At 46.6% G+C, this 25,385-nt stretch overlaps 3 long non-coding RNA genes across 12 annotated transcripts in view; 1 reads left to right on the top strand and 2 right to left on the bottom strand.

Annotated features, from left to right (window-relative positions):
* Positions 1 to 3,462: 3,462 nt before the first annotated feature.
* LOC118352823 (uncharacterized) lies at positions 3,463 to 6,066 on the bottom strand. The gene is made up of 3 exons (XR_007407124.1): positions 5,889 to 6,066; positions 5,006 to 5,182; positions 3,463 to 4,868 (listed from the first exon to the last, which is right to left on the bottom strand). It is a non-coding gene; the product is annotated as an uncharacterized LOC118352823 (long non-coding RNA).
* A 4,906-nt stretch (positions 6,067 to 10,972) lies between these two features.
* Positions 10,973 to 25,385, bottom strand: part of LOC125753992 (uncharacterized) — a 32,354-nt gene continuing 17,941 nt past the window's right edge. For 2 of the 8 annotated variants that reach the window (XR_007407116.1, XR_007407121.1), the window contains exons 2-4: positions 15,528 to 15,640; positions 13,282 to 15,433; positions 10,973 to 12,082 (exon numbers count right to left, since the gene is read on the bottom strand). This is a non-coding gene — a long non-coding RNA (uncharacterized LOC125753992). Of the gene's footprint in view, positions 12,083 to 13,281; positions 15,641 to 25,385 lie in introns of all 8 variants that reach the window. The other 6 variants (XR_007407115.1, XR_007407120.1, XR_007407122.1 and 3 more) reach the window with 5 other exon arrangements.
* LOC118352824 (uncharacterized) lies at positions 20,795 to 23,657 on the top strand. Of its 3 annotated transcripts, none has more exons than XR_004810607.2 (4): positions 20,795 to 21,318; positions 21,761 to 21,920; positions 22,695 to 22,763; positions 22,856 to 23,657. It is a non-coding gene; the product is annotated as an uncharacterized LOC118352824 (long non-coding RNA). The 3 variants fall into 3 exon arrangements; XR_007407123.1 differs by having other exon boundaries at positions 23,032 to 23,657; XR_004810606.2 differs by having other exon boundaries at positions 22,695 to 23,657.

The following is a 25,385-nucleotide window of genomic DNA, read 5'->3' on the forward strand; positions in this document are numbered from 1 at the left end:
AAGGTACATGCAAAACTAGAGCAACTCAAAAAAAAATTAAAAAAAAAAACTAGAACAACTCAAAATGTATTTCATGAACATGAAGAGGCACCCACGTCTATACAGAGCTGCACTCCCCCATATGTTAGCCATTAACCACATGTGGCTACTTAAATTTAAATTAATTAAAATTAACTAAAATTGAAAATTCAGTTCCTTAGTCACACTAGCCACATTTCAAATGCTCAAAAGCCACATGTGGCCAATGGCTACCATATGAGACAATGTAAATATAGAATACTGCCACGGTGGCAGAAATTCTTCTGGACAGCACTAAATCCTAAAGAATTCAGAGAAGGTTTTTTGATGTCTAAGTTAAGTCTTTAAAAATGTATAGAAGTCAGGTAGGCAAAAAAAAAAAAAATGCACAGAGCAAAAAGTAAGAAATCAATCTGTGGCTAAAATTAACAACACCTATTGGTGAGGATGCTGAGAAAGGAAAATCCTTTTGCACTGCTGGTGGGAACGCAGGCTGGTGCAGCCACTCTGGGAAACAGTGTGGAGGTTCCTCAAAAAGTTCAAAATAGAGCTACCCCACGACCCAGCAATTGCACTACTGGGGATTTACCCAAAGGGTACAAAAATTAAGGATGCAGATTCAAAGGAATGCGTGCACCCTGAGGTTCGTAGCAGCATTATCAACAGTAGCCAAACTATGGAGAGAGCCCAAGTGTCCATCACCTGATGAATGGATAAAAAAGATATGGGATAGATGTATAGATAGATAGATAGATATCGATACTGATATAGATGATATAGATATAGATATGTTCCATGATACGGGCTATTCCTCAGCCATCCTAAAGAATGAAATCTTGCCATTTGTCATGTCATGAATGGAGCTAGAGTATATTAACACCAGGCAAAATAAGTCTGTCGAAGACGAATACCATATAATCTCGCTTATGTGAAATGTAAGAAAGAACAGATGAGCATATGGGAAGGGGGAAAAGAAAAAAAAAGGAGAGAGGAAACAAACCAGAAGAGATTCCTAAGGATAGAGAACAAACTGAAGGTTGATGAAGGGGGCGGGGGGGGGGGGGGGCTAGCTGGGTGATGGATACTGAGGAGGGCACTTGTGCCGAGCCCTGGGTGTGGTGTGCAAGTGATGAATCACTGAATTCTACTCCAGAAACTAGTATTGCACTGTATGTTCAGTAACTAAACTGTAAGTTTAAAAAATAAAAATGAAATGAAATGAAATGAATCTGGAAATAGGCAGGAGCAGATCGTTTAGCCCCAAACGCTGCATAAATGAGCTTAGATTTTACCCCACTTGTAGGATGGCTCCAAGTCTCCTTAGTTCAACTCAGTCAGACATGCAGAGACAATGTGGGCTTTGGAACTACGGCTAAGGCAGCCTCACGAGCAGGTAAGAGGGTGCAGGCACGGGCTCCGGAGGGGGCCCTCGTCCCTCGGGTCACTGCCTGTGCTAAAGGGAAGGGTGTGCTGGAGCCAGCTCGTAGGGGCTGCCAGGAACCGAGCAGACACCCCTTTGTCACTCTGTGTTCAGTAAGAGCATGTAGATAAGTTGCAATCAGTCCTCGCAGACGTATTTATAGCTCAGAAATCAGCAAATACTATGAATTGGACTTTTTTTTTACCAGCTGGTCACTGCTTCCTATTCCTGCAAGTAGGCTGGTCCCTAGGCTGGCCCCTCCTTCCGTGAGGGCCATGTGAGACTGCTCCCTGGCACCTGAGGTTGGGGGAGGCCCTGGAGAGGGGTGGGCCCCCCCCCCCCCGGTCTACCCAGGATCCAGGCCCTGGGGGGCAGAGCCTGGAGGTGAGGGTGTGTTGCTGGGGCTGCCCAGAAAGTAGACGGGCGGCCGTGAGGGCCTCTGTGCGAATCGTCGAGACCCCGGCGGCCGAGGCAGAGACCCTCTCATCTATGCGCCCAGGACAGGCCGGTTGGTCGGTCCTCACCTACCTGGTGTGGCCGGCCTCGTTCCTCGCTCTCGCCCTGCGTCCCAGGCGCTGGTCCGACGCAGGCGGCCGGCTAACACCTGGAGATGCCCCGACTTTCCGCCGCACCTTCCAAGTGATTCTCCACTGGACTCGGGGGCCCCTTGCCTTTGCAATGGTGGGCCCGGGGCCACCCCCCAGCTCTCAGCTCAGTGCACGGTGTGAAGGTGGGGGCCGCCGCGGGAGACACAGGGAGGCCTTACACCAGCCCCGTGGCTTCCGGGGCACAGATCTGTCGGTAGTTCTTTCCAACTTGGCCTGTTTTTCCTTTAGACGTCAGTTTTGTGGTAGTAATTCACGCCTTAAGGGTGTCTAACATTCTCTTTAGCCCAAAACATGTCCTAGTGTCCTTTCAACTGGCATACACTTGGGTATATTCCCATGTGAGAGGTTTAAGATTTATGGAATTTTGGATTTATTGGACTTAAAGATTTATAAGGTTCAAAGTGATCCATGATCCCAAGATCCATCTGAGGAATTTTGTCCATGCTAAATCCCACAGAATATAGAGAACTCCGAAGAAAAGAAGGTCACCCCCGGACCACCGAGGACGAGGCCTTGCAAACAGTGGCAAAGGTACAAGTTACAAACTCTCTGCGTCTACTTGGACGCCCCCCACCCCCACCCCAAACCCTTTTAATGGGGCCATGAGTCCGCTCTGGGGAGGGGGTTCCAGCTGAGGAGAAAGCTCACGTCGGAGCAAGAGGCTACAACACCGTGTGGCTTTCTCCAACAATTCCCAACCCAACGTCTATAGAAAGAGAGGAGACCAATGAGCTTAGGGTTTGAATTCTACGGGTAAACGATGGAGGGGGTCAGTGGGCAGAGGAATGGGCGGAGCAGTTCAGGTGAAGATGCACGGCATGGCCAGTATGGGGGGGGGGGGCGGGGACTGGAAAGGGTTGAAAGGCTGAGAGAGGGTGACCAGGGTCAGAAAAGAGCAGAAGACGTAGAGAAGGAGGCCAAGCAGGAGGGAGGCCACGGGAAAGAAAAAACAACAGATGTTTGGGGTAAAAGGGTAGAAAATTAAGGCTAAATGTGGGAGCTGTTTCCAGCGACAAACAATGGAAGATGTGACCCAGATGTAAAGACGCCTGTAAAGCGGGCAGCTTTAGAGAACTAGAAGTGAAAAGTCCGGGGAAGTTCAGGAGCAAGGCCAAATTTGGGACAGGAAAGCTACAGGACCTCAAATATCCCGGGTTGTGGTGGGCTTCGCCTTTAGCACGATGACTAAGCTCCATTTGGGTCTTTAGCGAGGAAGGCCGGTGAGCTCCCGCTTACCAGTGGGTCTCTCTGGGGTGGAGAGGGGCGTCCATCTGGATACCTGAGTCTCAAAGGAAAATGTCCTTTTACATGACAAGAGGGACCTGGCAACCAAGGACCGGCAGAGGGGAGTCGGGAGGAAGCCAGTCGTCCTCCCGCCCCTTCTCCAGCAGCGGTCCTCGGGCAGGAGACGAGGTGGGGGGGGGGGGGGGGGGGCGGGACTGCAGAAGTGGCATCCGTGGGCCTTGAGCCAGTTTCATGAGGACCAGGACTCGGAAAAGCAAGTCTGGAAATATGGGAGATGTTGAGGAATTTGCGCACAAGGCCCGAACACGATGAAGAGCGTGCCGGGAAGGAGGATGGATGCGGACGACCCGGAGCTGAGTAGCTACAGAACAAGGAGGGAGGACAGAGACTGAGAAATCACGAGAGGAGGTGCGCAGCACGGGAGGAGGTGGGTTGACTGTTATGGTGATAAAGGACCACCGAGAAGGGAGGCCCGGCTGCAAGGGACGGGCAGGGCTGGGGGCCGCACAGAGCAACTGAGGCACTTGCCTGGAGCACACAATTTTAGGGGGTGCCCAAAACCCTCATTATCCAAAAATAAAATTGTATTGCAAATTTTCAAAAATCAAAATGAATGTCAAAAAATCCACGGTGAGCAAAATAGCAACATTTTTAAATGAAGACAGGCTCGGGATCCCTGGGTGGCGCAGCGGTTTAACGCCTGCCTTTGGCCCAGGGCGTGACCCTGGAGACCCGGGATCGAGTCCCACGTCGGGCTCCCTGCATGGAGCCTACTTCTCCCTCTGCCTGAGTCTGTGCCTCTCTCTCTCTCTGTGACTATCATAAATAAATAAAAATTCAAAAAAAAGTGAAGACAGGCTCTGTGTGGTGCAGTAATGACTGTCATTTCCAGGCAGCCCACTGTTCCCAGGCCCTGCCTGTCGAGCCCACCACTGGGCGGGTTCATGAAGGTTGACACCGGGATGCAGTGGCGGGCGACACTTTGAGTACCGCGGGGCTTTACATAGAGTCAGGGGCGCTGGGGGCGCTGGGGCCTGACAGGTGCTGTGGGTGGGGAGGGGCCATGGGTTCATTTCATTTATTCAGCATCGAAACCCACGAAACGTGCTACTATGACCTAGATGAGGACAAGAGTCGCAGGGTATCCAGTAATTTAGGGAGACGGTACGGGGAGTCCCCCCCAGGCTCCAGTGGTGTCCGATGGCCACTGCGTTTCTCCTTCACCTGCCCCTCGCCACCCTGTCCCCTGGACTCTAAGCCACTCAAAGGCAGGGGCTGTGTTCCCCTCACTGTTGTCCCTTGAGGTTTAACCCTTGCCTGCCGTATGCTGGACACCCACCAAATAAGTCCGTCTTTCACGTTGCTCAGGCCAAAACCTTGGAATCGTCCTTTGTTCTGCTCTCCCTATCACATCCCATCTAACATCAGCAAATCCCACCTTTAAACATACGCAGGATCTGACCACTTCCTGCCGCGTCCGCCATCCCCATCCTGATCTGAGCCACCGTCCACGCTCCTGAATTGTTGCAACAGCCTCTACCAGCCTCTGCAGTTTCAGACCTTGTCCTCCCATTGATCTTGTAAAAACGTAAAGCAGATGGTTTGTCAGCTACTGAGAACGCTCCAATAGCTCCCTACCGTTCTCAAAGTAAAAGCCCAGCACCCTGGAGGGGCCTCCGGATCCTATAACCGGGGTATCCTCTCCACCACACACCTCAGCTCCAGCCATAGTGACCTCGGTGTTTCTTAAATGTGCCTTGTGTGCTCCTGCCTCAGGACCTTTGCACAGGTCCCTTTGCCTGGCATCTCTAGCCTCAAATGTCTTGGTGGGTGAGACACACCCTCCAGGTAACGGGGTCCACCTGGGAGCACTGCAGGGGAAGCAGGCCGCCTAAAAAAAAAAAAAAAAAGTTGGGTTGGCTTAGAATCATATAATCATAGAATGTTAAAGGAGAAAGACCTTATAAGTGAAGGCATCTTAATCTTTATGTGTCCCGGAGCCCTCGACGAGTCCGATGAAGCATGGAACCTCTCCTGAGACTAATGCTTTCAAACGTATAATCTAAACAAGCACAATCACGGGGAAACCGATTACATCAAATACAGCCATCAAGATGTTTTTAACACTTGGTGACGCTTGAGCAGCCTCATCCCCTGGGCAAAGGCCGAGGCGCCACAGACCCATAAAAGACGGGTCCCGGGTGGCTCCGCCGGGACAGTGTTGGGCTCTTTCTATTTCTTTGTAAAGTTGTTATTTATTTACTCAAGAGAGACACAGGCAGAGGGAGAAGCAGGCTCCCTGCGGGGACCCGACCTGGGAGCCCCAGGGTCCCGCGAGCCACCAGGCACCCCAGCCCTGGGCCCTTGATATCAGCTGGGGTCATGATCTCCGGGGTGGGACTGAGCCCCACATCCAGCTCCCCACCGAGCAGTCTACTGGCCTCCCTCCCTCCCTCACTCATGTGCACGCTCTCTCTCTCTCCAAAATAAATAAATCTTTAAAAGAAAAAAAAAAAAGAACGCCTTTGGATTCTCACGGCTTTTTTGCGTCTGGGAAGACACAGGAACACCCAGGTTGGGCAGGGGGGGCCACTCACCACCGTCACCCAAGGCGCACGCCCGCCGGAGGAGCCCCCCATCCTCTCTTGCTCTGCAGGCCTCTGCGTCAGCGCAGGCAAGTGAGACGTGAGCCAGACTTGGAAATCCTCAGGGTGTTAAGGGGAAACTTCGGCTGAATTCACAGAAGAAAAAGACAAACCCAACTAAGCCTCAAAAAGGTTCCCAACACTGTAATTACCTGCGAAGGAGGAGAGCGGTAAATCCGGGAAGTGTGTCTACTTCAGGCCGTGGGCTACATGAAGGAGGCGGAGGGGATCCCCAGGATTCAGGCAGTGGGCTTGGGGCGCCCCAGCAGCACTGGCTGGGAAGGGGACGGAGCCCCCTTCACACCCTGCTCTTTCTTCCACCTGCGGCACTCCTCTCCCTCACACCTCCCTTCTGTTCTCCACCCCAGGACCACCTAATAATGTGTGGGACGCAGAGCAGAGTGAAGACGGGAGATCCCTTGTTCAGAGGTCACCAAAAATCGTCAAGATGGCCAAAGCAGAACAGCAAGCGGGGCCAGGGCCGCTGTGTGGGTCCGCATCCCTGCAGCAGGCCCTGCCTGCCCGCCTCCCCTGCGCCCCGTTTCCAGGCATCCGACTCTCTCTTCCAGATGACATCCCCCCGCCCCCCGCCCCCCCCCCCCCATGCAGACATTCGGATTCCAGAACCCAGGATGATCAGGGCTACGGAAAACCCTGAGGCCAGCCACTCTGCTCTCCACGCTTGTGAAAGGGGGATCACGGGGGCACACGGATGGCTCCTTGTCTTCCTGCCCACCGGCCCGCAGCCCCCCCACATGGAATCACCACCTGTTCCCTCCTCAATTCCACAACTTTGCTAATTAAACCCATCCGAGGAGGGGTTCCTTCGGTCTCCCACTCCACCTGACTGCAGAAAACACTAAGGGAAAAGAAGACAAAGCCCAGAGACAGAAATAGTCTTAAATAAGCCAACTGCGATATTGAATCTGCTTCCCCATAAGGTAGGGCCAGGAGTTGCACAGCCCAGGGGACACCGCCTTGTAGAAATGGAGGGAGAACGGTGGTAAGAAAAAAAACATGCAGATTTTAGCTCTTGCGAAATTTTGCTTGCTAAACCGGTATTTGCCAGACACCGTTGCGGATATTAAGATACAACAGTAAGTAAGGCGAAGTTCCTGATCTTAAGGGCCCCTTGAGGAAGTTAGAGTATAAAGTATAACAAAAAAAAGCATTTTTAAAAAAAAAAAAGGCAGGCTATTAAATTGTGTATACCTGTAACCTTAATTGTGTCTCTAAAAATAGTGCAATGAAATTTACCTAAGTCAGCCCTAAAAAGTGGCTTCGCTGGCTCATGAAATAGCAGGTCATTTTATGGTTCTTATCTTTTAATGTAATTTTCATTCTTTATTACACTTGTAATACATACATACATTTGTGAGACCAAAAAAATTTTTGTTTTAAACTGTTTATTTTCATCACTAACAAGCTGTGTTTTCTGATTTTTTTGACACACCTTTATTTATTATTTATGTAATCCACAGACATTATTATTTTCAGGTGTACACCCTAGTGACTCAACCGCTGTACGCATTGCAAAATGATCACCCCAGTGAGCCTCGTTGCAATCCACCCCCATGCAAAGCTAAGACAATATTATTGACTCTACATTACCTCCCTGTGACTTATTTTAAAACTGAAAGTTTGTATTTCTTGATTCCCTTCACCCATTTTGCCCACCGCCCCCCAAACCTCCCGTTTCTGGCAACCACCATTCTATTTCCTGTATTGACGAGCCTGGGTTTTGTTCTACTTGTTTTGTTTTTTTAGGCTCCACATATAAGTGAAATTGTAGGCTAGTGAGACCAAATAATTAGTGTTTATACCTTTTGACAATGTATAGAATTTTTATGAAAATTCCCTATTCCTATTCCCTAAAGAAATGACCTTAACTATGAATAAATTTGAGAATTACAGTGTTATCATAGTGAAGAATGGACAGCATTTTGCTCAACATCCTTCCTAGATGCTGCTACTGGGATTTAGAGATCGCACCACCAGGTGGCACTCGGGAATCCCCGACTGGTGAGTCCGGCTCCGCGCCGACCCCAGCCCAGGGCTGTGGGACTGGCCACCGGGAATCTTCCTCACGCTCAATTCACCATGTTACCCCTCCCCGGCCCCGCCAAAACACATCCCGCTTTTAGAAATAAATGATTTTTAAAAGTAAATGAACAAAGGTGAATGCACACCGTAGCAAAACACGTGAGACAACCCCAATGCCCATCGGAAGAGCGTTGAGGGCAAACATTTGGTATTTAAGGTGAGGCTCTACATCGACATGGAAGATGTCCGTTATATGTTACTTTATGTGGAAAGAAAGAGCACTAATATGAACGATAATTTGTTATAAAAGCACATCCGGAGTCAGGTGGTCTGGGGTCAAGTCCCTATTAGCTGTGGGATCTTGAGCAAGCGTCTTAACCTCTCTGGGCTTCGTGCATAAGGTGGCCTCACTGAGTTTCTGTCAGGTGTTACGGGGAAAGCCCCTGAGAACAGGGCCCGGCATATATTAAGCTCCTAGCGGGTGTCGGCAACCCTTACCACGTACAGTTGACCCCACTGCCTCTACGTGTCCCTTATGTCCATAGCGGACACTTGCACTTGCCAGAGGCCAAGGATCAGAGTGTTACAAGGCTCTGATATCTGGGTGGTGAGATCACAGCTGGTACTTTCGGTAAAGCGCTTAATAGTTTGAGGAGACAATTCTGTTGGCGGCCCTATAGGCCCCAATGTAAGAGATCTCTAGTGAGAGCCTCCCTAACCGTATTTCTAAGACAAACTGAAAGATTTTTAGAATTTCTTATGAAGGAACAAGTAAATCATTGTTTTAAAATAGATTCTACACTGTAACCCTAATAATTTCCCTTGTTCCCTCTTCTCGATTCCATCGCTCCCCTTGCCAGAGCTGCTCCGGGCAGCGTGTGTGTGCCCCATAGGCCAGCGGGTCCCCCGTGGGCCCCAGCCACCCCAGCCCGGCCCCACTCCTTGCACTGCCCCAAAGCCCTCCCCAAAGTCCTCCCGGCTCCGAAGGCCCCCGCGAGGCTCCCCGGCCCAGCATCTCTCCCCCTTCCCACCCCACTTCCCTCCAGCTCCTTCTGGACCAAGGAACAGCCTCTTCAAGCGCCTTCCTCTTAATTTTTCATCAGCCTGTGTCCTTGTCGCAGGGACCCCCACTCCTCCCCCCACTCCTTACGTCTTTTCTTTGCAACCTTGCTGATTCCTTCGAAACCCACAATTTAAATGTCAAAACCCTGATGTAGAGCAGAGCATTTTGTTTGGAGAATTAGCAGCAAATTGTGCATTTACGACCGCAACCCCGGGACCAAGGCAACTGCACCCTGCCCGCTCTCAACACAAAACCTGACCCGGTTACTGAGCTCCTGGCCCGTAGCTGCAGCCCGCGCCCCAACACCGGGGCCCAGTAAGCGCCCCAGGAGCAGCCTCAGCACTTGGGCCTCGGAGGCAGCGACTCGCAGCTGCAGCAGAAGCCCCACAGCAGACCCCTCTGCCCGTGCAAAGGCCCGAGTTCTGCCCGCAGGCTGCGGCACCCACGGCGGCTTCCTCGTTAGAGCCATTGGAAGCAACTACTGCTACACTTCTTTTCTTTAAAAAAAATATTTATTTATTCATTCATTCATGAAAGACACAGAGAGAGGCAGAGACCCAGGCAGAGGGAGAAGCAGGCTCCGTGCGGGGAGCCTGACGTGGGACTCGATCCTGGGACCCCGGGGTCATGCCCTGGGCCAGAGGCAGATGCTCCACTGCTGAGCCACCTGGGTGTCCCATAATTTTTTTCTAAGTGAAGTAAGAAGCAGCTACAAAATTTAATTAATAAAAATGTATATTGCAGCTAAGATAATGGAACAATTTCGTAAGGAGAAAATACAGTAATAACTTCTGATTGTACTCTAATCAGCCTTAGTGATTAAGGTTGGTTTATAAAATAACTTAAAAATAAGCTTTATAGGGGCACCTGGGTGGCTCAGTGGTTGAGCATCTGCCTTTGGCTCAGGGCGTGACCCTGGGGTCCCGGGACCGAGTCCCACATCGGGCTCCCTGCATGGAGCCTGCTTCTCCCTCTGCCTGTGTCTCTGCCTCTCTCTCTCTCTCTCTCTATGAATAAATAAAATAACATCTTTAAAAAAAAATCTGTATTTCCTGTACCTATCTGCTCATTTCTAAAAATCTGTTAAAAGCTCCAGAATATATGGTTAAGTGAAGAAAACAAGATCTGGGAATGTTGTAGACTATGCTACAGCTTATATGAAAACAGAGGACACAAATATATTTGCTTCTATTTAATAAATATGTATGTTTTTTAAACAACAGAAGGACAACCACAAAGTAAGAATAGTAATATCTACCTGGGGAAGTGGGGGAAGAAATAAGGTAGAGAAGAAACAGACAGTAACTAGACTTCCTAAGATGGGTCTTGTTTGGTAGATTTAACTTCAAGATCATGTGAATGTTTAAATAATTCATAAGGAAAAGCAATACTCAAAATTTAAAAAATGAAAGGAAACAAATGAGTGTAAATGTGTATCCAGTTGGTGGCAAAACCACCAAAGAGAAACCATTCTAAGTGACTTAAAAACAGTAATTTCAGTGGCGTCCTCTGTGAGATACAGCCTACAGATGTGAGAGGCTATTGAAAAAAAAAAACTAATAAGGAAGTCTTGGAAATTTTGAGTTTATACTGTTCATATCTGAGATTATCACTTGGGATAAAACAAATGAGTAACAATGTGATGTTCCAATTCCCTCATTCCCAATGTTACTGAGAAATGGGATTCTTGGTATGGAAAGAAGGAAGAAAATACAAAATCTGAGATTTGTTTCAAATGAATATGGGGGAGAGGTGTAAGAAATAAGATGAAAACAGAATGACCATAAAGTGATCATTGTTGAAGCTGGGAAATGAGTACTGGGGGGCAAGGGGGTCATTGGCTTTCCTCTCTACATTTATACATGTTTGAAATTTTCTTTAATAAAAAGTTTTTGAAATCTATATTGCCCACTAATAAACAGCTGCAATGTATTGAACACTTAATATGAATTTTTTTATTTGACCCAGACAACAAATGTGTGGGGTAGGCACTATTACTATCATGTCCATTTTAGAGATAAAGAAACTGAGGCAGAGAGGCTAATGAAGGTATTGAAGATTCCACAGCTGAGACAAAAAGATTCAAATTCACCATATTAACCACCATCCTGTAAGTAGGTTTTCTGGAGACTTCATAATGGTGCTGAGTTCCGGGTCTAGATTTTCACTGAAAACAGAAGCTGTCCTTGGGGACAGTTGGTATCTGGGTTTCAGTCATTTAAAAACTGTTAAATCTCCAAAATACATAACAAAAGTCATTAGGGATAAGAGCAGCTAGTCTAAGCCACGTCAAGGAAAAAGTGGATCTCGACTTCTATTCATAATAAAAGGCCATTTAAACCAGCACATTGGGACGCTGGATGGCTCAGCGGTTGAGCTCTGCCTTTGGCTCAGGGCGTGACCCCGGGGTCCTGGGATCGAGTCCCTGCATGGAGCCTGCTTCTCCCTCTGCCTGGGTCTCTGTCTCTCTTGCTGTGTCTCTCATGAATAAATAAAATCTTTAAAAAATAAATAAAAATAAAAAAATAAGTAAACCAACACATTATCCCCCAAAAGTATTTACTGAGCTTCCAAGGAATGAAAAAGCAAGCGTGATACTTAGACACAGGCAAGAAGACAACTGGTCCTTATGGGGGTACAAATTCGAATATAAAAATCTGAACAGGGATCCCTGGGTGGCGCAGCGGTTTAGCGCCTGCCTTTGGCCCAGGGCACGATCCTGGAGACCCAGGATCGAATCCCACATCAGGCTCCCGGTGCATGGAGCCTGCTTCTCCCCCTGCCTATGTCTCTGCCTCTCTCTCTGTCTCTCTCTCTGTGACTATCATAAATAAATAAAAATTAAAAAAAAAAAAAAATCTGAACAATGGCGAGCAGTCTGCTTCTTAGATCCCCCGACTGTGAAGTCGGGTCCGTTTCCAGGAGCGAGCAGAGCTGCGGCCACCTGCGGGGCCACCTGGTGGCTTTGCTGGCCCTTAGGGGACCTGGGCGACCAGGAGGAGAGCTGAAGAGGAGCGGCACCACCTCCAACCATCCACAGCTGCAAAGAGATTAAATGTCTCCGTGAGACCGTAAAGGGGACTTTTCAGCAACAGAATGAGTCAGACTTAGAATGACTTATTACCAAGTTTTTAAAAATTCGCCTGGAGAGCATCCCGGGTCTAATTTAAGGGCAGCGTTACGTGCCCCTGGACGCAACCAGGACAGCCATCCTTACCGCTCCGCTGGTATCTGAGAACCCAGACGTGACGGCTCCGACGTGGATATACAGCTTTGAGGGTGAAAACCGTTATCTCCTCTAAACATTCTGTTCTGGGAGGAAATCGCTTTTTATACAGCAAGAGGCCAGCCTAATGCTTTCCTCTTTTCTCAGAAACAATGATCCAGTATTTACAAGGATCCTTCAGACACCAGAGATAAAATACGTGATCATAAAAAAAGGAGAGTTTTAAATCTTACTAGATTCATGAGGGAAGTGAGTGTGGAATGGATTTTCAATAGCCCTTTCCCCATCTTGAAAGATATACAACCAGAGTTGTCTTATCACAATGGTATTTCAAGCCTGTCACATGGTAATAAACGGTTAAAAGAGAGAGAGAGAGAGGGAGTACAGAAAATTCAGAATCAATTGCTGTTTAATGCAAATGCTCTGGTAAAAAATGAAAACCTTAGGGGGGGCGAAAAAAACCCACATAGATTCTCTTCTAATACCTAAAGGGGTTTTAAAAAAAGAGAACAATAAAATTTGAAAAAAATATGTAGTAATATAAATGTAGGTAAATTAGGAAATCTGAAATTATTGTCCTAGATTTTCTGTTTTAATCATTTTCTTCCACTAAAGAGAACGTGTCAATACCTTGTACACGGTCTGAGGAACAAGAGCTGTTGAAACGCCCAAAGGAGAAAAGCAACCTCACAGAGGCAGAGAAGGGCTTGGAGGTTGTCAGAGGTGGGCGGTGGAGATGGGCAAAATGGGCGAAGAAGGTCAAAAGGTACAAATTTCCGGGTATAAAATACGTCAGTCATGGGGATGTGATAATACACAGCGGAGTGACTGCAGTTCATGATACTGGCTGGCAGGTGTGGAAGTTTCTAAGAGACCAAACCTTGAAAGTTCTCATCACAAGAGAAAGAATTGTAAGGGCGTCGTGTCGGATGTTAACTTACCATGGTGATCAAAAAAAATAAAAAATAAATAAATAAATAAATAAATAAATAAATAAATAAATAAAAACTTACCGTGGTGATCATGTTGCAACACGCACAAACACAGAATCACTGTGTTGTCACCTGGGACTAATACCACGTCACGGCAATCATATCTCATGAAAGAAAAGATGAAAAATGCGTTCAAGTGACACAGCATTGGGCATAGTCCGCGTGTATAAGCACGTGGGGCATCAATAAACAGGAAGTGACAGAGGGACTTAAAGCCCCAGATCTTTCCTCTCTGACCACCCAAAGAGAACCCTGGGACACACGAAGGCTACTGAAAAGGGCGGACAGTCAACCTCCAAGAGCTAAAGCTGGCCCCCCGTACCAACCGGCCTGGACAACAGATGCTATTAGGGTGCCTTTCCCCCCGTAGAGGTGCACGTTTACCCCACGGCTTGATGGTGTGCACCCTGAGCCTTTCTTTATTAACATGATCCATCATAATAAAAGACTTTTCCCCTCAGAAGATCCAGGAAGCTCCAAAGGGTTATTTGCCTTAGTTACAGCAAATTGCCACCTCACTACGAATGTATGTGCTCAGATTTTTATTACTTTTTCCCCGCATTCCATTGTTGATTGTGTATGTGTGCTTCACCAACAGAAAAGATTCTATTTTATTTCCGCGTCTCTATGTGACAGAGGTAGCCACACAGAAAAGGGACTTAAGAAAATAATGGGGAAATGTACATTATATCCTTTTTGTGAGGTCCTCAGACCCTCACTGCAGCTTGACCCCCCTTTCGAGAGCCCCAGGGGTCGGTCCTTCTATCGTGCCTGGCAAACAACACAAGATGAACGTCCAAGGGTTTTCCCCGCCGTCATTTCCTCAATACCTTTTAATATCTGCCATGCACCTGACCCGTAGCCTTTCTAAGGTGGCTCTCTTCCATCCAGGGGTGTGCTGGTAAATGTTTGACAACCAGTTATCAGGGCAGGAAAGCAGGGAGGGAGACCTGCTGTGTAGCACTTGCCAATTTCTGTGGTGTAAATACTCTCCGTGCAGCTGATTCCAAGCTGCCGATGCAACCCCGCTGAGCTCGGGATTGAGGAGAGATGCACATAATCGGCTCTCACGACCAACTCCAGCTCACCTCTGGTTTACGTCTCATCAATAGGCCAGTCGTCAGCATGATCTTGGAGTTGGACAGAGCTGGAATGTCTCCTAACTCTAGCGCTGGGTGACTTTGGGCAGCATATTTAACCTCTCTAAGCTTCCATTCTTTATCCATAAGCTGGAAGTAATAACAGTAGCTACTTCCTGGTTCTTGAGTGTTGGAAAGAAGATAATGCGTATAAAGTGCTCATCATAGTGACTAGCACATAGGTAGGGCTCGTATATCATAGATAGCATATTAGCCCCTGGGGCTCCTGGGCGGCTCAGTCAGTTACGCATCAGACTTTTGATTTTGGCCTAGGTCATGATCTCAGGGTCATGAGGTCAGCCTCACATCAGGCTCTGCGCTGGACGTGAAGCCTGCTTGCCACTCTCCCTCTCTCCCCCTGCCTCTCTGTTGCACACTCACGCCCACTCTCTCTTTCTTCCTAAAAAAAGAAAAAGATAGAAAGAAATATTAGCCACTATCATCATCACCATCATCTTTGTTAATCACTTCAGGGGTCACCATTCAGTGCTTTGGTAGATGATCAGCCACCGCCTTTCCCACCTGCACAGCCTGCCGCAGGCAACCTTACCTTACCTGGCTTATTGTACGCTTACCTGCCCAAGCATTACATACGACAATCCTGGTATATCTTTGTTATTCAACTTCAGACTAGCGGGAGATAGATTTGGAATATTTGCCATTGAGAAGGAACAGAACTAATTTTCTTCTGTAACAGGAAAAGAGAAAAGGAACCTGCATTTGTTGAGTATTTACTTTGACTCATGTGGCATATTGTGTTGGGCGTTTTGTCTGTTACCTCTTTTGATCCTCGCAATAACCTGGACGCATTAAATATTAGTCTCAGTTCAATGGATAAGAAAACTAAAGCTCAAAGAGATTAAGGAACTTGCCCGAGGCCATATAGCTCGCGGTACAAGGCCAGGGTTGTTTGCACTCACCGAGATGTTAACCTCGGCAAGCAGGCCCAGGTGGTAAGACGACCGGCTAAGGCACTGGCTGCCACAACTAACCAGGAACGGATGCATTGGATAACCACGATCAAACTTAGCCTGCTGTAATGGAAACCCAATTACGGTGTCTAACAGATTCTTTTTTGCTCGTGTATCAAGAAATCCAGAAGGAGGCCGATCAGACAGGGCACCACACCTGAGGAAGTTCTCAAGGTCCCAGCCTCCTTCAGCCTTCGGCTCCTCAGTCTTCAGCACGTGACTTTCTTCTTGACAGGCATACGAGGGCCACCCCACCTCCAGGTGTTGCATCTATGTTCCAGAGAGATAGAAGTAAGAAGACGCTTATCTTCTAAGTGTGCTCCTTTCTGATAAGAGAAATAATCATTGTCCCAGAACCATCATCCTGTGGACTTTTGCTTACATTTCATTCTGGATTCTCTGGATCGTTTGCAACTAGGGGTCGCCGGAACTAGGTCATCAGGCCATCCCTCGTTGCAAAGAATCCACAGAATTATGACTTTTCAACTGGGAGCAGTAATGCTCTAACGCCACTGAGTTTCCACAATGAAGGAGAAAGGAGAGACTTGAACACGAAAAAAGCCAGCAGAGGTCCTCCAGGGATCCTCAGAGCGGCCCATAGTTTTTTCAGGATTGCAAGAAGAACACAGAAATAGCACAGAATCTTCAAGTGGAAAGAACTTCGAGATCATTGATCTAGTCTGATTTCCTGCCTAACGAAGGAACCCCTTCTACAGATTCTCTAACAAATGGTCATCCAGCTTCTGTGAAAACAAACAACGTAAGCAGCGTCCGGATGCTTAACTGTAACATGTGCAAAAACTAGGCTAAGCGTCCTAGCAATAAATTGCCTAGAGAACTGTGGTCGAGAGCCAGAAAAGAAAAATAGAAGAAACAATGCACAGTCCAACCAGACAATGAAGGGGAGTTCTACAGTCCAGGGGAGGCAGTGCAATGTTCAGCTAGTCCCAATCATGCAATAAAAAGATTCCCACCCAGTCAAAGTGTGTTCCAGGGACTTCTGGGGGCGTCTCAGACACTTTCAAGGGGCTCCATTAGGTCAACCTATTTTCACAATACTACTAACAAATTATTGGCCTTTTTCCTCTCTCATTCTGTTACTAGTATACTGTAAAACTTGCCAGGAAGAGATTTGCAAAATTGTAAAATAATGGCACTTTAATTTTTTTTAAATTCCTTTGGCATTAGAAAAAATAGGGTTTTTCTCCATAAAATCATATTATTTATGTTAAAATGGAATGGGTTTAATGGAATGGGTTTAAAGGAATCAATGAAAATATTTTTTTAGATTTCTCAGATTTAACTTCTATTACAGTAAATATCAGTAGTTATAACCACATAAGCAAAAGCTTTCTGCAGTTCTCCATAATTTCTAGACGTATTAAAGGATTCTGACACCAAAACGTTTGAGAACCACTGCTCTAATTCATAATCCAATTGCAGACGGGGGTGGTTGAGGACCAGTAACCCCAGCCCAGCTGGGATGGTAAATCTGCTCATGGGATAAGTGACTCTTGTAATACTTAGAAGTCACTGAAATAAGAACAAGGATGATAAAGTGACCAAATATATTATTAATTCTTTTATGGTAAGTTTGGGAATAAGTTTTATAAACATTGAGAAAATCTTTGTGTGTTTGAATTTAAAGTGAAATGCTTAAGAGGATCTGGCATATTACAGAAATTGACATATTAACCCTGTGATTTATTGAAACTTTCTTTTTTCCCCCTGATTTTAGAATGTGTAACTGAATTTGATTACGTTTATAAATAGTATTGAAACACTTAAGATATACTACGTTTAGAAATCTGTATTGTCTTAGTTCATTCAGCCTGCAAAGACAAGAATACCATACGCTGGAGAGCTTATAAACAGCAGAAATTTATTTCTCGCAGTTCGAGAGGCTGAGAAGTCCAGAATCGAGTCGCTAACGAACTCAGCGTCTAGTGAGAGCCGGCTTCCTGGGTCACAGAGAGCCATCGTTTGCTGTGTCCTCGCACGGTGGAGGGGGTAGGAGTCTTTCTCTCTAGCCTCTTTTATAAAAGCGCCAATCCCATTCATTCAATCCCCTTCGCCTCCGCAGCTACCAGAGTCCCACCTGATATCATCACCTTGGGATTGAGGATTTCAACATGGTGAATTATGGGGGGATACGTATAATCATTCCATAGCATGTGTATTAATTTAAGTGTATTTAGATTTATAAGAGTTGCTTAAATGCTTAGATTTTGATTCAAACCTAACAAAGCAAAATGCCCTGCATTTGCATTGCTTGAGATATTCACATGTATATACAGTAGTTTATCAATGCCAAGATGCACACTTTTTTCTCATTTTAACAAACCTACAACCTGAGAGTCTTACAATCAATGTGATGAGATAGCGTTGGCAGTGTTTTCCCTTCCTTGGCAGTACAGAAGCTAGTGGTGCCTCTTACAACTGCTGGCATCTTAGATTGGACACTATGACATCACACTTGTAATATTGGTTTGAAACGTTTAGGGAAACACAGTAAACTAGTTTTATTGAGGAGAGTTTAATCTGTCGAATTTACAAATCAATGGAACATTGATTTTAAAAGCAAGTGAAACCAATTTTCCTCCATTTTTACAAAAATTCACAAGATATATTTAAAAATAACAAGGCTTAAAAAAACAAATACTTCCAGTTTTTTAAAGATATTTATTCATTTATTTGCTTATTTATTTGTTTGTTTATTTATTTATTTATTTATTTATTTATTTGAGACACAGAGAGAAAGACCATGAGCAGGAAGAAGGGGCAGCAGAGAAGGAGAAGCAGACTCCTTGCTGAGCAGAGAGCCCGGCTCCAAGCTCCATCCCAGGATCTGAGATCGTGACTTGAGCCGAAGGTGGACACTTAACCCACTCAGCCATCCAGGTGCCCCATCCAGTTTATAATCCTAATAAATTAGACATTAATTCAATGCAACAAATCTGGGCAGTCCTTCCCATGCACAATACCACGTTAGATAATAAAAAATACATATACTGGCCTCTGCCCCAGTTCCTGGCAAAGGGCTCCTGAACGCCTTGTAAACTCCTAAGCCGTAAGACCACTAGGAGCATCTTTTGTTCTAATGAGGTGACTCTGGGGCTCCTGATAGGGGCTGGTCACCAGACAGACCAAGCCATGATTAGAAGCTTGAAATGTTCGGGGATCCCTGGGTGGCTCAGCGGTTTGGCGCCTGCCTTTGGCCCAGGGCGTGATTCTGGGGTCCCGGGATCGAGTCCTTCATCGGGCTCCCTGCGTGGAGCCTGCTTCTCCCTCTGCCTGTGTCTCTGCCTCTGTGTGTGTGTGTGTGTATGTGTGTGTGTGTGTGTGTGTGTGTGTGTCTATCATGAATAAATAAATAAATCTTAAAAAAAAAAAAAAAGAAGCTTGAAATGTTCAATTCTACTCCCCTACACACACTTGTCTAGAGAGGGGAGAAGGGCTGGAAACGGGATTAATGATTGACCATGCTTAAGTGATGAAGTCTCTATAAATCCCCCAAAATATGAGATTCAGTGAGCTGCTAGATTGGTGGACAAATCCATGTACCAGGAGGGTGACACTAACTCCATGAGGACAGAAGCTCCTGTCCTCAGGATCCTCCCAGACTTCACCCGGCATATCTCTGCATCTAGCTGTTCTTCTCTATCCTTGATCACATTTGTTAATAAACTGGTAAATGGTAGGTGAAGTGTTTCCCTGAACTCTGAAAGCCTCTCTAGCAAATAGCCAAACCCAAGGAGGAGGACTTCATGGAAACCTCCAACTTGTAGCCATATCTGACAGAAGTTATGCGTGACCTGGGGACCTTCTACCTCTGATTGGCATCTGAGGCCCCTAACCTGTGGGAGCTGATGCTATTTCCAGGAAGATAGTCCCAGAATTAAATTCATTTGTGGGACACCTAGCTGATGTCACAGAGAATTGCTTGGTGGGAGAAAGCCTCCACACGTTGGTGACCGCAAGTGTCAGAAGCCAAGAGTTCTGTGTAAGCAGTAAATGGAACACAGAGGAAAAGGAACTGGTTGTTTTTTGTTTTTTGTTTTTTGTTTTTCTAATACAACCACCGCCCAGGACAATCACACTCAACAAAATGCAACCAAACTCAAAGGACATCACGAAAGGCATGCAGAATGAGAATAACAATCTCCATCCAAAGGGTTAAAAATATATATATCGTTGGCTGTATATACCTGAAATATCTTAGTAGCGACCAATTACCGTTCTCAGTGTGGACTTTGAAGTCAATCAACGGGGGGGCACCTGGGTGGCTCAGTCGGTTGGGCATCTGCCTTCGGCTCAGGTCATGATCCCAGGGTCCTGGGATCAAGCCCCACGTCAGGCTCCCTGCTTGGTGGGGAGTCTGCTTCTCCCTCCTCCTCCCCTCGTTCGTTCTCTTTCTCTCACTCTCTCTCTCTCAAATGAATAAATAAAATCCTTGAAAAAAAATGTTTGAAGTCAACCAATAGGTTAATGTGATCAGCTTTACACAAACTCAGGAACTTTTCTCCATAACAAAAATATTCTGTGCAAGGAGTCCATTTGCACTACGTCGTGGTGCTTTCAGAGGTTACCCCAAGAGCGTTGTCACTGTGAGCACCGCTAACACGGAGGGACGTCGTCTCACTAGAGGCGATGCTCTGACTGTAATGATAGTATCTACCAAAGCAGTAAGTGTGCGAGTGACCACGCCTTGTGTAAAGCGTGTAAAGGCCTTCACTTGTCCATCGTTCGTGTTACCTGCCATTCGAGCTCTAGAGCCTAACTAACCCCTTTCCTGTTCCCATATCCAAGCAGGATCAAACACTGCTCTTGCTTTCCTGCGGTCCTGACTGTAGGATACTGGCAATGACGTGGGACGGGGAGGGTGGGAGCGCGCCCTCCCGCCGGCCACCCCCTACTCTCACGGCCACCACCACACGGTCCAGCCTTCGCTCTCTCTATGGCACGTCTTCTAACTGGGGAAATACTTACAAATTCAAACCCTGAGTGCGAGAGGCATCTCTCTCTCGATTATTGCGGGATTTAATTGAAACAAAAGGCTGGTTTGGCCCAAGGTAGGTCCTTTGTCACCATAAATCGTTGAAGGATGAATGCAGTGGGGTATGCGGAAGTGCTAATTTAAGAGTCCTGCAGTTCTCGCCGCAGTGCCCCGCCGCTGGGCTCCTGCCGGTGCCCCGGGTGCCCCTCCTGAAGGCAGCAGGGTAGGCCCCGGGTGGCCCACGCAGTCTTTCTTAGCATGACCAGCTCAGCCTCAAGGCCTGTGTCGGAACCGCCCACAGGGCATTCTTTGGGCTCCATTTGGGTCCCCACCTGCACTCTAGTTAAGGGGCTGAAGGTTAAAACTGACCCAGAAAAATAGCAGGTGACAGCAGCTAAGCCCTTGAGGCTTTAAATAGAATAAGACACCAACCGCCCGAGGAGCCGCCGGGTAGTGTTCCCATGCGGAGGGAGGGATCTTTCAGGAAAGTCCCTCTGTCACCACTTGGGCTGCACTGGACTCCGGGCCCCGTGGCAGGTGGCAGCCGAGTTAAGCCAACGGTGGGCAGCGGGGCCTCCCCCCGCCCAGGCTGCACAGGAAAATGCCATTCGTTAGGCCGGAGAAAAACAGGGAGAGGGATGTCCCCAGTGATGGATTATTACTTCATCTGATGCTAGGGATTGTGGAGCTTGGGACATGGGACCCTTCACACAGCAGACCTTAAACCCCAAGGAGCCCTCCGAAGGCCGGGCCACGCGCGGGAGGGGGTGACTGCCAAGTTCACCCCCACCTCGAAGCATTCACATTGTAAAAGATCATAAAACCCTGAACTGGCCCTACAAAACCCAAACACAGCTGCAGGCCAATCTGGCACCCACGCTGCCCTCCCCGCCCGCTCTTCGGTTAAGCAGAGATTATAAAGATCATCAAAGCCTTGGAAATCCTGCTGCTGGTTTGTTTGTTTTTTGTTTTTTGTTTTTTTTTCCCTAACTACGTAGCTTAATTTTAGGTAGCATGAACTGACTCTCCGCTCCCAAGATGAAGGGACACAATTTTGTTATTCCTCCCACCTACGCTTTGCCCGGTTCCGTTTTTCATTGCTCATATTTTCACTTTGCCAGGTTGTAAAGCATCACGTTGTGTTCCGTAATTGGGATTCTCAGAGTTATTTAATCTTTGTTCTTTTTAAAAACGGATTCAGTGCTCATTTTTCTCTCACCACTCCTAAATTCTTGATCTTGATCTTCATTTGTTTCTTTGGCAGAATTTCACTGTCAAATGTGTTTTTGTTTTTTGGGGTTTGTTCTTGTTTTTCAGAAAGACTCTCAGGTTTTGTATCTCTTATACACCAGATTCTAAATATGACTTTTCCTGTGTGTTTTTTTTTTTTTCAGGTTTGAAAAACCCTGCCTGCTGACTTTATGACTAAATAATTTCTGACTGGGTCAAAATGACACTTTCTCATCCCCAGAAGTTTGTAAACATTGTGCTATCATGTTCTGGCTTTGAATATTGCTGAGAAATCTAAGGCAACCCTAATTTTGCTCCTTACGGGTAACTTGCTTTTTCTTCCTGTACAGCTAAGGATTTTTCTTCTTCTTTAATTTCAATACTTCAACCAAAGTATATCTGCATGTTTATTGTGCTGTATCAATTTTTTTAGGGTACTGAGTGCACTTTTAGCTAAAGACTTAGTTTCTTAATTTCAGGGAAGTTTCTTTTAACATATCTAACTACTTTGCCTATTCCATTTGTTGTCTATGTTGGCTGGACTCTGTCCTCCGTCCTGACTGCCTTCTACATACTTTAATTTCTTTGTCCCTTTTCTCTGCATTAGCTGATTAGTTCAAGCATTTCCTCCATTCCACTAATTTTATTTTCAACCACTGCCCTCTTGTTCCCTGCTCTTCCTAAATAATTTACTAGATCTATGATGGCGCCCTTTGGAGTTTCAACGAGTTTTCTTAGCTCTGCCATGGCCTCGTTCGTTTTATTCAGTTGTATTATTATCTCATTTTAAGGCCTGGGTTTTATAGAATAATAGTATCATAAAGCAATTCTGTACCTTAAAGCTTCCTTGGGGAGTCCTGTTTGTTTGGAGAAGCTATGTTTTTATTATTTTAAAACCCATTCTCCCCCCTTAAAACATCTGCTTTTTTGTACCGTGTTCTTTCTGTCATTTTCTTCTCATTTTTCTTTTCCTTCTCCCCTTTCTTCTCCTGGTTCCAAGGGGTTTGCATACTGCCATGCCATTTCTTTTGATGTTTCATCAGACAGCTCCTCCCGGACTTCCAATCTGATCTCATATAATGCTTCCATCCTGTTTAGGGCCAGTCTGTCTACCCCATTTGGAGCTCCAACGTGTTGGAGTCGCTTTGGAGCCACTGACTTTAGTGGGTAAGATCCACTTGCCCACCGAGGGCACTTGGGAGGCGCGTGAGGGAGGGCCGGCCGTCCTACTGAGGGGACCTCTGACTTCTCCCTTGAAGTCCCGTGAACACCTTGCACCTGTGCCCGCCCGCCAGCCGTGGGGACATCCCTCCGGTCACCGCCTCCCCCGCCCAGGGACCCGGAAGGCCAGGGCCTTGGAAGCCCTGCCTGCCTCGGGCCAGGCCCCGCAGGGAGCAGAGCCGGCGACACCCGAGGATCTCCTGTACTTTTCCAGGGCTGACCACGTGCCCCCTCTGCTTGCTGCTACCCGACTGGTGACACCAGTCCCCGTCCTCAGAGTGCTCAGTGCCGCTCCTGCTGAGCGAGTGCGAAGAAAGGGGCTACAGCACAACCCCTCGCACCATCCTTAGCCATCACCTTAGAAGTTTAGGCCCTAAAGTTGTCCTTTGTTCATTCATGCATTGTTGCCTTTTTTTAAGATCATTTAATCTGGCTTTGTTTGGCCATTTGTATTCAGAGGTCACTGTGCCCTTCTGTTTTCAAACCTTATAAACTTATAATAATAGGCATACAGAAAATATCTGGAGAAATATTGCCACTACACAATTTGTTAAAAGTAAACATTGTTGGGGGCACCTGGGGAGCTCAGGGGTTGAGCGTCTGCCTTGGGCCCAGGGCGTGATCCTGGGTCCCGGGATCGAGTCCCGCATCGAGCTCCCTGCATGGAGCCTGCTTCTCCCTCTGCCTGTGTCTCTGCCTCTCTCTGTGTGTCTCTCATGAATAAGTAAATAAAATCTTAAAAAAAAAAAAAAAAAAGGAAACATTGTTGATTGGACTGTTTATTGCTCTTGGGTTCATTCCTCAAAACCACTACTGCGTGACAGTTAAGAAGCAGTCTTCAGCCCCCAAACCCTGGAGCTTCACGTGCCGTGTTCAGAATCTCAACTCCACCACTCACCAGTTGTAGGACATTGAGCAAGTTCCCTAACGCCTATAGGTCTCAGTTTCTTCATCTTGTAAAAAGGGGATGATAACAATACCTACCTCATGGATTGCGAGGAGTAAACGAAATAATGCACAGTAAGTGTTCATCACTGTGCCTGCCACTGAACTCATCTACTTTCCAAAGGCTTCCCTTTGCCCCGATGCAGACCATGCAATAGGAATTTTCAAAATTAAAAGGAACTTAAAAAGTTGTCTTATCCAAACCTCTAACATTACAAAAGATAAATTAAGATCAAGACCAGGGATCCCTGGGTGGCGCAGCAGTTTAGCGCCTGCCTTTGGCCCAGGGCGCGGTCCTGGAGACCGGGGATCGAATCCCACGTCCGGCTCCCGGTGCATGGAGCCTGCTTCTCCCTCTGCCTATGTCTCTGCCTCTCTCTCTCTCTCTCTGTGACTATCATAAAAAAAAATTTTTTTAAAAAAAGATCAAGACCAATTACATCAGAAATACTATACCAATTTCCCAATGCCCTTAATACTGGGATTAGACCCTCAGTCATTGGTCATAGACCCCGAGATGATTGTTCTGATCATGGGGAAGGTGTATCTCTCATTGTAAGTTAATAGCTAGGTATCCAGTTGATTAAAAATACAACAGGTCATTTCAGCAGGACCTGTGACAACAACCTAGGACCTCTGGGTGCAGGTGCAGGGCTCTTTCCCTGTTGACAGTCTCTCTTCCATTATTAAAGGAACTATCTTCAGTCCCACAAAGGCTTATAAGAATATTTATACTTAAAGAAATGTAGTTTTTTAAAACTTGTTTAACTTAGATAAAGAGACATAATATCATTAAAGATCTGTACTATTGGGCAGCCCCGGGGGCTCAGCAGTTTAGCGCCGCTTTCAGCCCAGGGTGTGATCCTGGAGAACCAGGATTGAGTCCTACATCGGGCTCCCTGCATGGGGCCTGCTTCTCCCTCTGCCTGTGTCTCTGCCTCTCTCTCTCCCTCTCTGTGTGTCTGTCATGAATAAATAAATAAAATCTTTAAAGAAAAAAAGAGATCTATACTATTCATAAGATACAGATCACATAGAGATACATTAAGCTCATTGAAGACTATAGTAAAAAGCTTTAATCCAAATTTGTGATTCACCATAATATATCTATTTAAAGATCACAGTATTAAAATGCAGCGGTATGACTAGCTAAAAAATTATGAATCCTTAGAGGAAAAAATATCCCGCTTTATAAACCACAGTGAATTGGACAACCATAATAATGTATGCTGCTCCCAATCCAGACATTCTAAGCCTAGAAGAAGTCCGAGCAGGAACAGCCTTGGAGGATGTCTTGCTGGATGACACTTGTGTGTCATTCCTACTTTTCTGGCCCACAGCCACAAGGTATCACCTCTGTACAAGGCAATTCCCAGGCCCTGCCCTCCTTAGCTCACCCCCCGCCAAACAGCTCCTGGCCGGTCAGACTGGATAGTTGCAGACAGACTTGTTTAAACTTCTCTTACTTCCAGTGTGGCAAGCGGTTAACTGGATAAACAGGTCAGTTATACATGACTATGAACTAAAGAAAACTAGAGCTACAACATCCCACTCCTTTGTCCTCCCAGAAAATATAACAGACTGTGGCTTCTAGAGACAGTGTCTTCACTTCTTTTGCTCAAC

The sequence above is a fragment of the Canis lupus genome, chromosome 29, assembly GCF_003254725.2.
Source record: "Canis lupus dingo isolate Sandy chromosome 29, ASM325472v2, whole genome shotgun sequence".
Taxonomy (NCBI): Eukaryota; Metazoa; Chordata; class Mammalia; order Carnivora; family Canidae; genus Canis; species Canis lupus.